Source organism: Entelurus aequoreus, linkage group LG28 (assembly GCF_033978785.1).
Source record: "Entelurus aequoreus isolate RoL-2023_Sb linkage group LG28, RoL_Eaeq_v1.1, whole genome shotgun sequence".
Classification (NCBI taxonomy): domain Eukaryota; kingdom Metazoa; phylum Chordata; class Actinopteri; order Syngnathiformes; family Syngnathidae; genus Entelurus; species Entelurus aequoreus.
In genome coordinates this window covers 6,867,874-6,883,592 of record NC_084758.1, presented here as the reverse complement: position 1 = coordinate 6,883,592, position 15,719 = coordinate 6,867,874, and the positions used below count along the sequence as shown (strand labels likewise).

General features: G+C 33.9%; 1 long non-coding RNA gene across 2 annotated transcripts; it reads left to right on the top strand.

The window, feature by feature from the left end:
- The first annotated feature begins 4,306 nt into the window (after positions 1 to 4,306).
- LOC133645189 (uncharacterized) lies at positions 4,307 to 14,576 on the top strand. 2 transcript variants are annotated; one of them, XR_009824925.1, is made up of 4 exons: positions 4,307 to 4,338; positions 9,683 to 9,743; positions 14,111 to 14,216; positions 14,498 to 14,576. It is a non-coding gene; the product is annotated as an uncharacterized LOC133645189 (long non-coding RNA). The 2 variants fall into 2 exon arrangements; XR_009824924.1 differs by lacking the exon at positions 4,307 to 4,338 and adding an exon at positions 4,844 to 4,872.
- The last annotated feature ends 1,143 nt before the right edge of the window (positions 14,577 to 15,719 follow it).

Below are 15,719 nucleotides of genomic sequence, written 5' to 3'. Positions count from 1 at the left end.
ATGCACTAATGACGCGCTAACCACGCACTGACCACACGCTAACCACGCACTGACCACATGCTAACCATGCGCTAACGACACGCTGACCACGCGCTAACCATGCACTAACCACACGCTAACCATGCACTGACCACACGCTAACCATGCGCTAACTACACGCTAACCACGCACTAACAACACACTAACCACGCGCTAACTACACACTAACGACATGCTAACCACACGCTAATGACATGCTAACCATGCACTAATGACATGCTAACCATGCGCTAATGACGCGCTAACCACGCACTGACCACACGCTAACCATGCACACACAACACACTAACCACGCGCTAACTACACACTAATGACATGCTAACCACACGCTAATGACATGCTAACCACACACCAACAACACGCTAACCATGCGCTAATGATGCGCTAACCACGCACTGAACACACGCTAACCATGCGCTAACGACACGCTAACCATGCGCTAACCATGCACTAATCATGCGCTAACCATGCACTAACCATGCGCTAACTACATGCTAACCACGCACTAACCACGCGCTAACTACATGCTAACCACGCACTCGGAACACACTAACCATGTGCTAACTACACGCTAATGACATGCTAACCACGTGCTAATGACACGCTAATGACATGCTAACCATGCACTAACGACACGCTAACCACACGCCAACAACAACACGCTAACCATGCGCTAACGACACGCTAACCACGCGCTAACAACACGCTAGCTATGCGCCAATGACACGTTAACGACACGTTAACCACAAGCTAGCCAGGCGCTAACCATGCGCTAACGACACGCTAACCATGCGCTAACCATGCGCTAACGACACGCTAACAACACGCTACCTATGCGCTAACGACATGCTAATGACACACGTTAACCACGCGCTAACGACACGCTAACCACGCGCTAACAACCCGCTAACCACGTGCTAACCACGAGCTAAAGACACGCTAACCACGCGCTAACGACCCACTAACCATGTGCTAACCATGCGATATCCAAGCGCTAACGACACGCTAAGATTGCGAGGCAAGTTTGTTCCACTTAGTTCCTAAACTTTTGTCTCCTGCTCCTCTTTAACCTACTTCAGCAAATGAAGATCCTATAATTATCTCCAATTAAGAGAAAGAAGGACGAGCGGCGATGAAGGAAATCAACTTCATTATCTGCAACCTTTTTCTGCTTCTTCTCGCTGACCTCATTTGTGTTGACTTTGTTGTCACATTTGTGTTGACTTTGTTGTCACATTTGTGTTGACTTTATTGTCACATTTGTGTTGACTTTATTGTCACATTTGTGTTGACTTTGTTGTCACATTTGTGTTGACTTTATTGTCACATTTGTGTTGACTTTGTTGTCACATTTGTGTTGACTTTATTGTCACATTTGTGTTGACTTTGTTGTCACATTTGTGTTGACTTTGTTGTCACATTTGTGTTGACTTTGTTGTCACATTTGTGTTGACTTTGTTGTCACATTTGTGTTGACTTTATTGTCACATTTGTGTTGACTTTGTTGTCACATTTGTGTTGACTTTATTGTCACATTTGTGTTGACTTTGTTGTCACATTTGTGTTGACTTTGTTGTCACATTTGTGTTGACTTTATTGTCACATTTGTGTTGACTTTGTTGTCACATTTGTGTTGACTTTATTGTCACATTTGTGTTGACTTTGTTGTCACATTTGTGTTGACTTTATTGTCACATTTGTGTTGACTTTGTTGTCACATTTGTGTTGACTTTGTTGTCACATTTGTGTTGACTTTGTTGTCACATTTGTGTTGACTTTGTTGTCACATTTGTGTTGACTTTATTGTCACATTTGTGTTGACTTTGTTGTCACATTTGTGTTGACTTTATTGTCACATTTGTGTTGACTTTGTTGTCACATTTGTGTTGACGTTATTGTCACATTTGTGTTGACTTTGTTGTCACATTTGTGTTGACTTTATTGTCACATTTGTGTTGACTTTGTTGTCACATTTGTGTTGACGTTATTGTCACATTTGTGTTGACTTTGTTGTCACATTTGTGTTGACTTTGTTGTCACATTTGTGTTGACTTTGTTGTCACATTTGTGTTGACTTTGTTGTCACATTTGTGTTGACTTTGTTGTCACATTTGTGTTGACTTTGTTGTCACATTTGTGTTGACTTTGTTGTCACATTTGTGTTGACTTTGTTGTCACATTTGTGTTGACTTTGTTGTCACATTTGTGTTGACTTTGTTGTCACATTTGTGTTGACTTTGTTGTCACATTTGTGTTGACTTTGTTGTCACATTTGTGTTGACTTTGTTGTCACATTTGTGTTGACTTTATTGTCACATTTGTGTTGACGTTATTGTCACATTTGTGTTGACTTTGTTGTCACATTTGTGTTGACTTTGTTGTCAGATTTGTGTTGACTTTGTTGTCAGAGATCACAATGTGCTTGTTCAGGTTGACACTCGGCCATCAAATGATAGATTGTGTTACTACAAAATACTCCAATAGAAAGTCCTAATTATGAAATAAAATGTTTCAATGATAAGATATGTAGTCATATTTGTGAGAAAAAATGTGAAACTATGACATAAAATGTCACGATTAGGAGATAAGATGTTACAATTATGAAGTAAAATGTCCTAATTACTAGAAAAAAATGTCATAATTACAAGATTATATGTCAAAATGATGAGATAAATGTCACAATTGTGAGATGAAATGTTACAATTTTGAGATAAATGTCATAATTTTGAGATAAAAAGTCATAGTCACGAGATAAAATGTTACACTTATGAGATAAAATGTCACAATTATGAGAATAAATGTCATAATTACGAGATAAAATGTCACAATTGTGAGTTGAAATGTTACGATTTTGAGATAAATGTCATAATTATGAGATAAAATGTCACAATTTTAAAATAAATGTGATAATTAGGAGATAAAAAGTCATAATTACGAGACAAAATGTCAAAATTATGAGATAAAATGTTACAATTAGGAGATAAAATGTCACAATTAGCCAAGAATAAAGAACATTTATAGGAACAAAGAACATTTATAGGAATAAAGAACATTCATAGGAATAAAGAACATTCATAGGAATACAGAACATCTATAGGAATAAAGAACATTTATAGGAATAAAGAACATCTATAGGAATAAAGAACATTTATAGGAATAAAGAACATTTATAGGAATACAGAACATTTATAGGAATAAAGAACATTTATAGGAATAAAGAACATTTATAGGAATAAAGAACATTCATAGGAATACAGAACATCTATAGGAATAAAGAACATTTATAGGAATAAAGAACATTTATAGGAATAAAGAACATTTATAGGAATAAAGAACATTTACAAGAACAAATAACATTTATAGAAAAAAAGAACATTTACAGGAATAAAGAACATTCATAGGAATAAAGAACATTTATAGGAATAAAGAACATTTATAGAAATAAAGAACATTTATAGGAACAAAGAACATTTATAGGAATAAGAACATTCATAGGAATACAGAACATTTATAGGAATAAAGAACATTTATAGGAATAAAGAACATTTACAAGAACAAATAACATTTATAGGAATACAGAACATTTATAGGAATAAAGAACATTCATAGGAATAAAGAACATTTACAAGAACAAATAACATTTATAGGAATAAAGAACATTTACAGGAATAAAGAACATTCATAGGAATAAAGAACATTTATATGAATAAAGAACATTCATAGGTGAGGAAACATATTTAAAATGTGTATCATATCAGATGAAGAAACATATTTAAAATGTGTATCATGTCAAAAATATTATATAAAATGTCACAATTTTGAGATCAAATGTCATAATTACGAGATAAATAACACAATTAGGAGATACAATGTCAAAAATATTAGATCAAATGTTACAATTATGAGATAAAATGTCACAATAAAAGAAAGCCAAATTAGGTGTGAAGTTAACACAATCCATGTCCTACATGCTGGAAAACTTTGTAGCCGAGTTCAATTTTATTTAATTTAATTTAATTTAATTTTATGTTTGGTCATTTATTCACATCATTTTCTGTTGTGAACTTCCCCTAAAGTGTCTCTTACTGTAAATAGGTTCCACTCTATTATTTTCCGTTACATACCTTGTTGTTTCCCTGGGGAAATATTTGGCGGTGGCACCTGTGTGACCAGCTTCTTGTTTCCCCGGGGAGGTATTTGGCGGTGGCACCTGTGTGAGCAGCTTCTTGTTTCCCCGGGGAGGTATTTGGCGGTGGCACCTGTGTGAGCAGCTTCCGGGAGCGCCGACACTCGGAGCAGGTAAGTCATGTTTATGTTGTTTATACACTTTTTGCTGAAAGCCACTACTACCGACCACGCAGTCCGATAGTTTATATATCAATGATGAAATCTTAACATTATAACACATGCCAATACGGCCGGGTTAACTTATAAAGTGACATTTTAAATTTCCCGCTAAACTTCCGGTTCGAAACGCCTCTGAGGGTTGACGTATGCGCGTGACGTCAATCATTGAAACGGAAGTATTCGGACACCGTTGAAGTCAATACGAAATAGCTCTGTTTTCATCTCGTTATTCCACAGTATTCTGGACATCTGTGTTGGGGAATCTGTTGCAATTATGTTCATTGCATTATGGAGAAAGAAGCTGAGCAAGCAAAGAAGAAAGTTGTCGGTGCGAAGTGTCTATTTTGCGAGGGAAGTCAGCAACAACACGTACACAGCCGGCGCTTCTTTGTATACATTCCCGAAAGATGCAGTCAAGATGGAAGAACTCGGACAACAGAGACTCTTACCAGGAGGACTTTGATTTGGATACACAGACGCGATAACGTGAGTACACAGCTGCGCTTCCAAACATTTGGTCGCTTGCTATAACTAGCTCGAGCTAGTAGCTAGTAGCTAGGAGCTAGCATAACAAACACCTAGGTGTTTTTATGCGGGATTAATTTGTGGCATATTAAATATAAGCCTGGTTGTGTTGTGGCTAATAGAGTATATATATGTCTTGTGTTTATTTACTGTTGTAGTCATTCCCAGCTGAATATCAGGTCCCACCCGCGCGCTTCCAAACATTTGGTCGCTTGCTATAACTAGCTCGAGCTAGTAGCTAGGAGCTAGCATTAGGATTAATTTGTGGCATATTAAATATAAGCCTGGTTGTGTTGTGGCTAATAGAGTATATATATGTCTTGTGTTTATTTACTGTTGTAGTCATTCCCAGCTGAATATCAGGTCCCACCCGCGCACTTCCAAACATTTGATCGCTTGCTATAACTAGCTCGAGCTAGTAGCTAGTAGCTAGGAGCTAGGAGCTAGCATTAGGATTAATTTGTGGCATATTAAATATAAGCCTGGTTGTGTTGTGGCTAATAGAGTATATATATGTCCTGTGTTTATTTATTGTTGTAGTCATTCCCAGCTGAATATCAGGTCCCACCCGCGCGCTTCCAAACATTTGATTGCTTGCCCGTACGTGCGTGTCATGTACGTAACTTTGGTTAAATATATAAGCTTTATGGACCTTGGGTTAGGTCAGGGGTCGGCAACCCAAAATGTTGAAAGAGCCACATTGGACCAAAAATACAAAAACAAATCTGGCTGGAGCCGCAAAAAATTAAAAGCCATATTGATTGATTGATTGATTGATTGATTGATTGAGACTTTTATTAGTAGGTTGCACAGTGAAGTACATATTCCGTACAATTGACCACTAAATGGTAACACCCGAATAAGTTTTTCAACTTGTTTAAGTCGGGGTCCACTTAAATTGATTCATGATACAGATATATACTATCATATATACTATCATCATAATACAGTCATCACACAAGATAATCACATTGAATTATTTACATTATTTACAATCAGGGGTGTGGAGGGAGGGGGGGGTGGGGGGGGGATATGGACATCAAGTAGTGGACATAGAGAGAGAGAGAGAGAGAGAGAGAGAGATCAGAAGGCATAAGAAAAAGAATCTGCATTTGATTGTTTACATTTGATTATTAGCAATCCGGGGAGGGTGTTAGTTTAGGGTTGTAGCTGCCTGGAGGTGAACTTTTATTGCGGTTTTGAAGGAGGATAGAGATGCCCTTTCTTTTATACCTGTTGGGAGCGCATTCCACATTGATGTGGCATAGAAAGAGAATGAGTTAAGACCTTTGTTAGTTCGGAATCTGGGTTTAACGTGGTTAGTGGAGCACCCCCTGGTGTTGTGGTTATGGCGGTCATTTACGTTAAGGAAGTAGTTTGACATGTACTTCGGTATCAGGGAGGTGTAGCGGATTTTATAGACTAGGCTCAGTGCAAGTTGTTTAACTCTGTCCTCCACCTTGAGCCAGCCCACTTTAGAGAAGTGGGTAGGAGTGAGGTGGGATCTGGGGTGGAGGTCTAGAAGTAGCCTGACTAGCTTGTTCTGAGATGTTTGGAGTTTAGATTTGAGGGTTTTGGAGGTGCTAGGGTACCAGGAGGTGCATGCGTAATCGAAAAAGGGTTGAACGAGAGTTCCCACCAGAATCCGCAAGGTGCTTTTGTTGACCAGAGAGGAAATTCTGTAGAGAAATCTCGTTCGTTGGTTACATGTGTCATGAGATATACATTTATTTAAGAGGACTTAAAGGAAACTAAATGACCTCAAATATACCTACAAATGAGGCATAATGATGCAATATGTACATATCGCTAGCCTAAATAGCATGTTAGCATCGATTAGCTTGCAGTCATGCAGTGACCAAGTATGTCTGATTAGCACTCCACACAAGTCAATAACATCAACAAAACTCACCTTTGTGCACGACGTTAAAAGTGTGGTGGACAAAATGAGACGGAAAAAGAAGTGGCATAAAACACGTCCTAGAAAGTCGGAGAAAGTTATACGTGTAAACAAACTATACGGTGAGTTCAGGGACCGCCAAAATTAGTAGGACAAAACGGCGCTCGCCAAATACTCGAATCAGTGAAGCATGTTTAATACAAACAGTGTGCTTTATAACAATTAGGGAGGTTTGTGTCATGTTTGTCCTCCTACAGAAACCATACTGAAACAAAAAATTGATTTTTTTCCCCTCATCTTTTTCCATTCTTCATACATTTTTGAAAAATCTCCAGAGAGCCACTAGGGCGGCGCTAAAGAGCCGCATGCGGCTCTAGAGCCGCGGGTTGCCGACCCCTGTGTTAGGTGAACGGTTGTTTGGGCTGAGTGAGTGTGTGTGTTGTGCAGGTGTTTGAATTGTATTGGCGGGTTATATATACGGGATCCCGTCCATATAACCCGCTCGAGCTATAACTAGCTCGAGCTAGTAGCTAGGAGCTAGCATAACAAACACCTAGGTGTTTTTATGCGGGATTAATTTGTGGCATATTAAATATAAGCCTGGTTGTGTTGTGGCTAATAGAGTATATATATGTCTTGTGTTTATTTACTGTTGGAGTCATTCCCAGCTGAATATCAGGTCCCACCCGCGCGCTTCCAAACATTTGTTTGCTTGCCCGTACGTGCGTGTCATGTACGTAACTTTGGTTAAATATATAAGCTTTATGGACCTTGGGTTAGGTCAGGTGTCGGCAACCCAAAATGTTGAAAGAGCCATATTGGACCAAAAATACAAAAACAAATCTGGCTGGAGCCGCAAAAAATTAAAAGCCATATTACATGTGTCATGAGATATACATTTATTTAAGAGGACTTAAAGGAAACTAAATGAGCTCAAATATAGCTACAAATGAGGCATAATGATGCAATATGTACATATCGCTAGCCTAAATAGCATGTTAGCATCGATTAGCTTGCAGTCATGCAGTGACCAAGTATGTCTGATTAGCACGCCACACAAGTCAATAACATCAACAAAACTCACCTTTGTGCACTCATGCACAACGTTAAAAGTGTGGTGGACAAAATGAGACGGAAAAAGAAGTGGCATAAAACACGTCCCAGAAAGTCGGAGAAAGTTATACGTGTAAACAAACTATACGGTGAGTTCAGGGACCGCCAAAATTAGTAGGACAAAACGGCGCTCGCCAAATACTCGAATCAGTGAAGCATGTTTAATACAAACAGTGTGATTTATAACAATTAGGGAGGTTTGTGTCATGTTTGTCCTCCTACAGAAACCATACTAAAACAAAAAAATATATTTTTTTTCCCCTCATCTTTTTCCATTCTTCATACATTTTTGAAAAATCTCCAGAGAGCCACTAGGGCGGCGCTAAAGAGCCGCATGCGGCTCTAGAGCCGCGGGTTGCCGACCCCCGGGTTAGGTGAACGGTTGTTTGGGCTGAGTGAGTGTGTGTGTTGTGCAGGTGTTTGAATTGTATTGGCGGGTTATATATACGGGATCCCGTCCATATTACCCACTCGAGCTATAACTAGCTCGAGCTAGTAGCTAGTAGCTAGGAGCTAGGAGCTAGCATAACAAACACGTAGGTGTTTTTATGCGGGATTAATTTGTGGCATATTAAATATAAGCCTGGTTGTGTTGTGGCTAATAGAGTATATATATGTCTTGTGTTTATTTACTGTTGTAGTCATTCCCAGCTGAATATCAGGTCCCACCCGCGCGCTTCCAAACATTTGATTGCTTGCCCGTACGTGCGTGTCATGTACGTAACTTTGATTAAATATATAAGCTTTATGGAGCTTGGGTTAGGTGAACGGTTGTTTGGGCTGAGTGAGTGTGTGTGTTGTGCAGGTGTTTGAATTGTATTGGCGGGTTATATATACAGGATCCCGTCCATATTACCCGCTCGAGCTATAACTAGCTCGAGCTAGTAGCTAGGAGCTAGCATAACAAACACGTAGGTGTTTTTATGCGGGATTAATTTGTGGCATATTAAATATAAGCCTGGTTGTGTTGTGGCTAATAGAGTATATATATGTCTTGTGTTTATTTACTGTTGTAGTCATTCCCAGCTGAATATCAGGTCACCCCCGGCTCTCACAGCATCTTCCACTCCCCACTAGTCCTTCACTTGCACTTTCCTCATTTAAAAATCTTTCATCCTCGCTCAAATTAATGGGGAAATCGTCGCTTTCTCGGTCCGAATCTCTCTCACTTCATGCGGCCATCATTGTAAACAATAGGGAACTTTGCGTATATGTTCAACTGACTACGTCACGCTACTTCCGGTAGGTGCAAGCCTTTTTTTTATCAGATACCAAAAGTTGCGATCTTTATCGTCGTTGTTCTATACTAAATCCTTTCAGCAAAAATATGGCAATATCGCAAAATGATCAAGTATGACACATAGAATAGATCTGCTATCCCCATTTAAATAAAAAAATTTCATTTCAGTAGGCCTTTAAAGTATGTTGTAAGAATGCACACTGGCTTGTGTTGTGCTGTTAAGCATGCGGGTTAAATTCCCCAACTTTCTGTTTGTTAAATTGTTGTAAAAAAGCGGACTTTGATATGCTAAATGATGTGTGGATTAGCTTAAAGCTAGCAGCACTTATTACGGGGTTTCCTAGTCTGGTAAATTTGCGCAGGGGTCAAAAACAATGTGTGTGCATTATTTCTTTCTTTCTTTCTTCTGTAGTGGAGAGAAATGCTGCTACTGTGGACTGTGTTATTTCTTTCTTTCTTCTGTAGTGGAGAGAAATGCTGCTACTGTGGACTGTGTTATTTCTTTCTTTCTTCTGTAGTGGAGAGAAATGCTGTGGACTGTGTGTGACGCCCTCCTCTTTTTGGTCCTATCAAAAAAAGGTATGTCTGTTACGATTTTTTTTTGCATATTTTTTATTTTTTTATTGAATCAACATAAAAAAAACACAATTAGGAGATAAAATGTCACAGTTAGGAGATAAAATGTCACAATCATGAGATAAAATGTCACAATTTTGAGATAAATGTCATAATTAGGAGATAAAATGTCATAATCACAGGAAAAATGTCACAATTATAAGGTAAAATGTCGAAAATATTAGATAAAAATGTAACAATTTTGAGATAAAATGTAACAATTTTGAGATAAAATGTAACAATTTTGAGATAAAATGTCATAATCACGAGATAAAATCTCAAAAATATTAGATAAAATGTCACAATTTTGAGGTAAAATGTCATAATTACGAGACCATTTTTTATGATTACGAGATAAAATGTTACAATTATGAGATACAATGTCACAATTATGAGATGAACTGTTACAATTATGAGATAAAATTTTACAATTATTAGATAAAATGTCACAATTATGAGATAAGATGTCACTATGAGATAAAATGTCACTATTATGAGATAAAATGTTACAATTAGGAGAAAAAATGTCACAATTAGGAGATAAAAAGTCATAATCACGAGATAAAATGTCACTATTATGAGATAAAATGTCACAATTTTGAGATAAATGTCATAATTAGGACATAAAATGTCATAATGAAAAATGAAAAATGTCACAATTATGAGATAAAATGTCAAAAATATTAGATAAAATGTCAAAAATATTAGATAAAATGTCACAATTTTGAGATAAAATGTCATAATTTTGAGATAAAATGTCATAATTAGGAGATACATGTCATAATTAGGAGATAAAATGTTGTAATCACAAGAAAAATGTCACAATTATGATATGAAATGTCAAAAATATTAGATAAAATGTCATCATTTTTAGATAAAATATCATAATTACGAGATAAAATGTAAAAAATATTAGCTAAAATGTCACAATTTTGAGATAAAATGTCATAATTACGAGAAAATGTTTTATAATTACGAGATAAAATGATACAATTATGAAATAAAATGTCACAATTATGAGATAAAATGTCACAATTAGGAGATAAAATATCCCAATTTTGAGATAAATCTCATAATTAGGAGATAAAATGTAAAAATCACAAGAAAAATTTCACAATTATAAGATAAAATGTCAAAAATATTAGATAAAATGTAACAATTTTGAGATAAAATGTCATAATCACGAGATAAAAGCTCAAAAATATTAGATAAAATGTCACAATTTTGAGATAAATGTCATAATTAGGACATAAAATGTCATAATCAAAAATGAAAAATGTCACAATTATGAGATAAAATGTCAAAAATATTAGATAAAATGTCAAAAATATTAGATAAAATGTCACAATTTTGAGATAAAATGTCATAATTTTGAGATAAAATGTCATAATTAGGAGATAAATGTCATAATTAGGAGATAAAATGTTGTAATCACAAGAAAAATGTCACAATTATGATATGAAATGTCAAAAATATTAGATAAAATGTCATAATTTTGAGAGAAAATATCATAATTACGAGATAAAATGTAAAAAATATTAGATAAAATGTCACAATTTTGAGATAAAATGTCATAATTACGAGAACATTTTTTATAATTACGAGATAAAATGATACAATTATGAAATAAAATGTCACAATTATGAGATAAAATGTCACAATTAGGAGATAAAATATCACAATTTTGAGATAAATGTCATAATTAGGAGATAAAATGTGATAATCACAAGAAAAATTTCACAATTATAAGATAAAATGTCAAAAATATTAGATAAAATGTAACAATTTTGAGATAAAATGTCATAATCACGAGATAAAAGCTCAAAAATATTAGATAAAATGTCACAATTTTGAGGTAAAATGTCATAATTACGAGAATTTTTTTTTATAATTACGAAATAAAATGTTACAATTATGAGATACAATGTCACAATTATGAGATAAAATGTCACAATTATGAGATAAAATATCACAATTTTGAGATAAATGTCATAATCACGAGATAAAATGTCATAATCACGAGATAAAAGCTCAAAAATCTTAGATAAAATGTCACAATTTTGAGGTAAAATGTCATAATTACGAGAATTTTTTTTTATAATTACGAAATAAAATGTTGCAATTATGAGATACAATGTCACAATTATGAGATAAACTGTTACAATTATGAGATAAAATGTCACAATTATGAGATAAATGTCATAATTACAAGATAAAATGTCAAGATTATAAAATAAAATGTCACAATTTTGAGTTAAAAAGTCCGTTTTGAGATAAAATGTCAAAATTATTAGATAAAATGTCATAATTATGAGATAAAATGTTGCAATTATGAGATAAAATGTTACAATTATGAGAAAAAATGTCATAATTATGAGAAAAAATGTCATAATTACAAGATAAAATGTCATGATTATGAGATAAAATGTCACAATTTTGAGTTAAAAAGTCAATTTTGAGATCAATTGTAAAAATTACGAGATAAAATGTCATAATTATGAGATAAAATGTCATAATTATGAGATAAAATGTCACAATTATGAGATAAAATGTCCTAATTATGAGATAAAATGTCACAATTTTGAGATAATTGTGATAATTAGGAGATAAAAAGTCATAATTACGAGTCAAAATTATGAGATAAAATGTTACAATTAGGAGATAAAATGTCATAATTAGCCAAGAATAAAGAACATTTATAGGAATAAAGAACATTTATAGGAATACAGAACATTTATAGGAATAAAGAACATTTAATAGGAATAAAGAACATTTATAGGAATAAAGAACATTTACAGGAATGAAGAACATTAATAGGAATATACAACATTTATATGAATAAAGAACATTTATAGGTGAAGAAACATATTTAAAATGTGTATCATATTAGATGAAGAAACATATTTAAAATGTGTATCATATTAGGTGAAGAAACATATTTAAAATGTGTATCATATTAGGTGAAGAAACATATTTAAAATGTGTATCATATTAGGTGAAGAAACATATTTAAAATGTGTATCATATTAGGTGAAGAAACATATTTAAAATGTGTATCATATTAGGTGAGGAAACATATTTAAAATGTGTATCATATTAGGTGAAGAAACATATTTAAAATGTGTATCATATTAGGTGAAGAAACATATTTAAAATGTGTATCATATTAGGTGAGGAAACATTTAAAATGTGTATTATATTAGGTGAAGAAACATATTTAAAATGTGTATCATATTAGGTGAAGAAACATATTTAAAATGTGTATCATATTAGGTGAGGAAACATATTTAAAATGTGTATTACCGGTATATTAGATGAAGAAACACATTTAAAATGTGTATCATATTAGGTGAAGAAACATATTTAAAATGTGTATCATATTAGGTGAGGAAACATATTTAAAATGTGTATTATATTAGGTGAAGAAACATATTTAAAATGTGTATCATATTAGGTGAAGAAACCTATTTAAAATGTGTATCATAGTAGGTGAGGAAACATTTAAAATGTGTATCATATTAGATGAAGAAACACATTTAAAATGTGTATCATATTAGGTGAAGAAACATATTTAAAATGTGTATCATATTAGGTGAGGAAACATATTTAAAATGTGTATCATATTAGGTGAAAAAACATATTTAAAATGTGTATCATATTAGGTGAAGAAACATATTTAAAATGTGTATCATATTAGGTGAAGAAACATATTTAAAATGTGTATCAAATTAGGTGAAGAAACATATTTAAAATGTGTATCATATTAGGTGAAGAAACATATTTAAAATGTGTATCATATTAGGTGAGGAAACATATTTAAAATGTGTATCATATTAGGTGAGGAAACATATTTAAAATGTGTATCATATTAGATGAAGAAACACATTTAAAATGTGTATCATATTAGATGAAGAAACACATTTAAAATGTGTATCATATTAGGTGAGGAAACATATTTAAAATGTGTATCATATTAGATGAAGAAACATATTTAAAATGTGTATCATATTAGATGAAGAAACATTTAAAAATGTGTATCTTATCAGATGAAGAAACATATTTAAAATGTGTATCATGTCAAAAATATTATATAAAATGTCACAATTTTGAGATCAAATGTCATAATTACGAGATAAATAACACAATTATGAGATAATATGTCACAATAAAAGAAAGCCAAAATAGGTGTGAAGTTAACACAATCCATGTCCTACATGCTGGAAAACTTTGTAGCCGAGTTAAATTTTATTTTATTTTATTTTATGTTTGGTCATTTATTCACATCATTTTTTGTTGTGAACTTCCCCTAAAGTGTCTCTTACTGTAAATAGGTTCCACTCTATTATTTTCCGTTACATACCTTGATGTTTCCCTGGGGAGTGATTTGGCGGTGGCACCTGTGTGAGCAGCTTCCGTGAGCGCCGACACTCGGAGCAGGTAAGTCATGTTTATGTTGTTTATACACTTTTTGCTGGTCGCTCTTAAAGTATGTTATAAGAATGCACACTGGCTTGTGTTGTGCTGTTAAGCATGCGGGTTAAATTCCCCAACTTTCTGTCTGTTAAATTGTTGTAAAAAAGCGGACTTTGATATGCTAAATGATGTGTGGATTAGCTTAAAGCTAGCGGCACTTATTACGGGGTTTCCTGGTCTGGTGAGTTTGCGCAGGGGTCAAAAACAATGAGTGTGCATTATTTATTTATGTCTTTATTCTGTAGTGGGGAGAAATGCTGTGGACTGTGTGTGGACTGTGGACTGTGTGTGACGCCCTCCTCTTTTTGGTCCTATCAAAAAAAGGTACGTCTGTTATGATTATTTTTTGCATATTTTTTTTTTAATTTTTTTTTATTGAATCAATATAAAAAAATAATAATTAGGAGATAAAATGTCACAATTAGGAGATAAAATTGTCATAATCACAAAAAAAATTCACAATTATAAGATACGATTTTAAAAATATTAGATAAAATGTAACAATTTTGAGATAAAATGTCATAATCACGATATAAAATGTCATAATCACGAGATAAAATGTCATAATCACTAGATAAAATGTAAAAAATATTAGATAAAATGTCACAATTTTGAGGTAAAATGTCATAATAATTACGAGAAATTTTTTTATAATTATGAGATAAAATGTTACAATTATGAGATAAAATGTCACAATTAGGAGATAAAATGTCACAATTAGGAGATAAAATGTCACAATTAGGAGATAAATGTCACAATTAGGAGATAAAATGTTATAATCACAAAAAAATTTCACAATTATAAGATAAAATTTTAAAAATATTAGATAAAATGTAACAATTTTGAGATAAAATGTCATAATCACGATGTAAAATGTCATAATCACGAGATAAAATGTAAAAAAATATTAGATAAAATGTCACAATTTTGAGGTAAAATGTCATAATAATTACGAGAACATTTTTTATAATTATGAGATAAAATGTTACAATTATGAGATAAAATGTCACAATTATGAGATAAAATGTTACAAATATGAGATAAAATGTTACAATTATGAGATAAAATGTCACAATTATCAGAATCAGAATAGATTTCTTGCCATTGTTTGAGAATGGGTTCACAAACTAGGAATTTTTCTTGGTGCAAACGTGCGACATATAACACATATTTGGTATAAAAAGAGCTGTGACTGAGCTATCAGATAGACTTAGAAGGGATTCAAGGAATTCAAGGAGCTGCTGTTAGGAGTTATTGTTCATTTGCCTGATGGCCGAGGGGAAAAAACTGTTCAGGTGGCGGGAGGTGTGGGTCTGGATGGAGCGTAGTCTCCTGCCTGAGGGGAGAGGGGAGAATAGTGTGTGTCCAGGGTGAGAAGAGTCAGCTGTGATCCGACCCACACGCCTCCTGGTCCTGGAGGAGAACAAGTCCTGGAGGGATGGGAGCTTGCAGCCAATCACCTTCTCA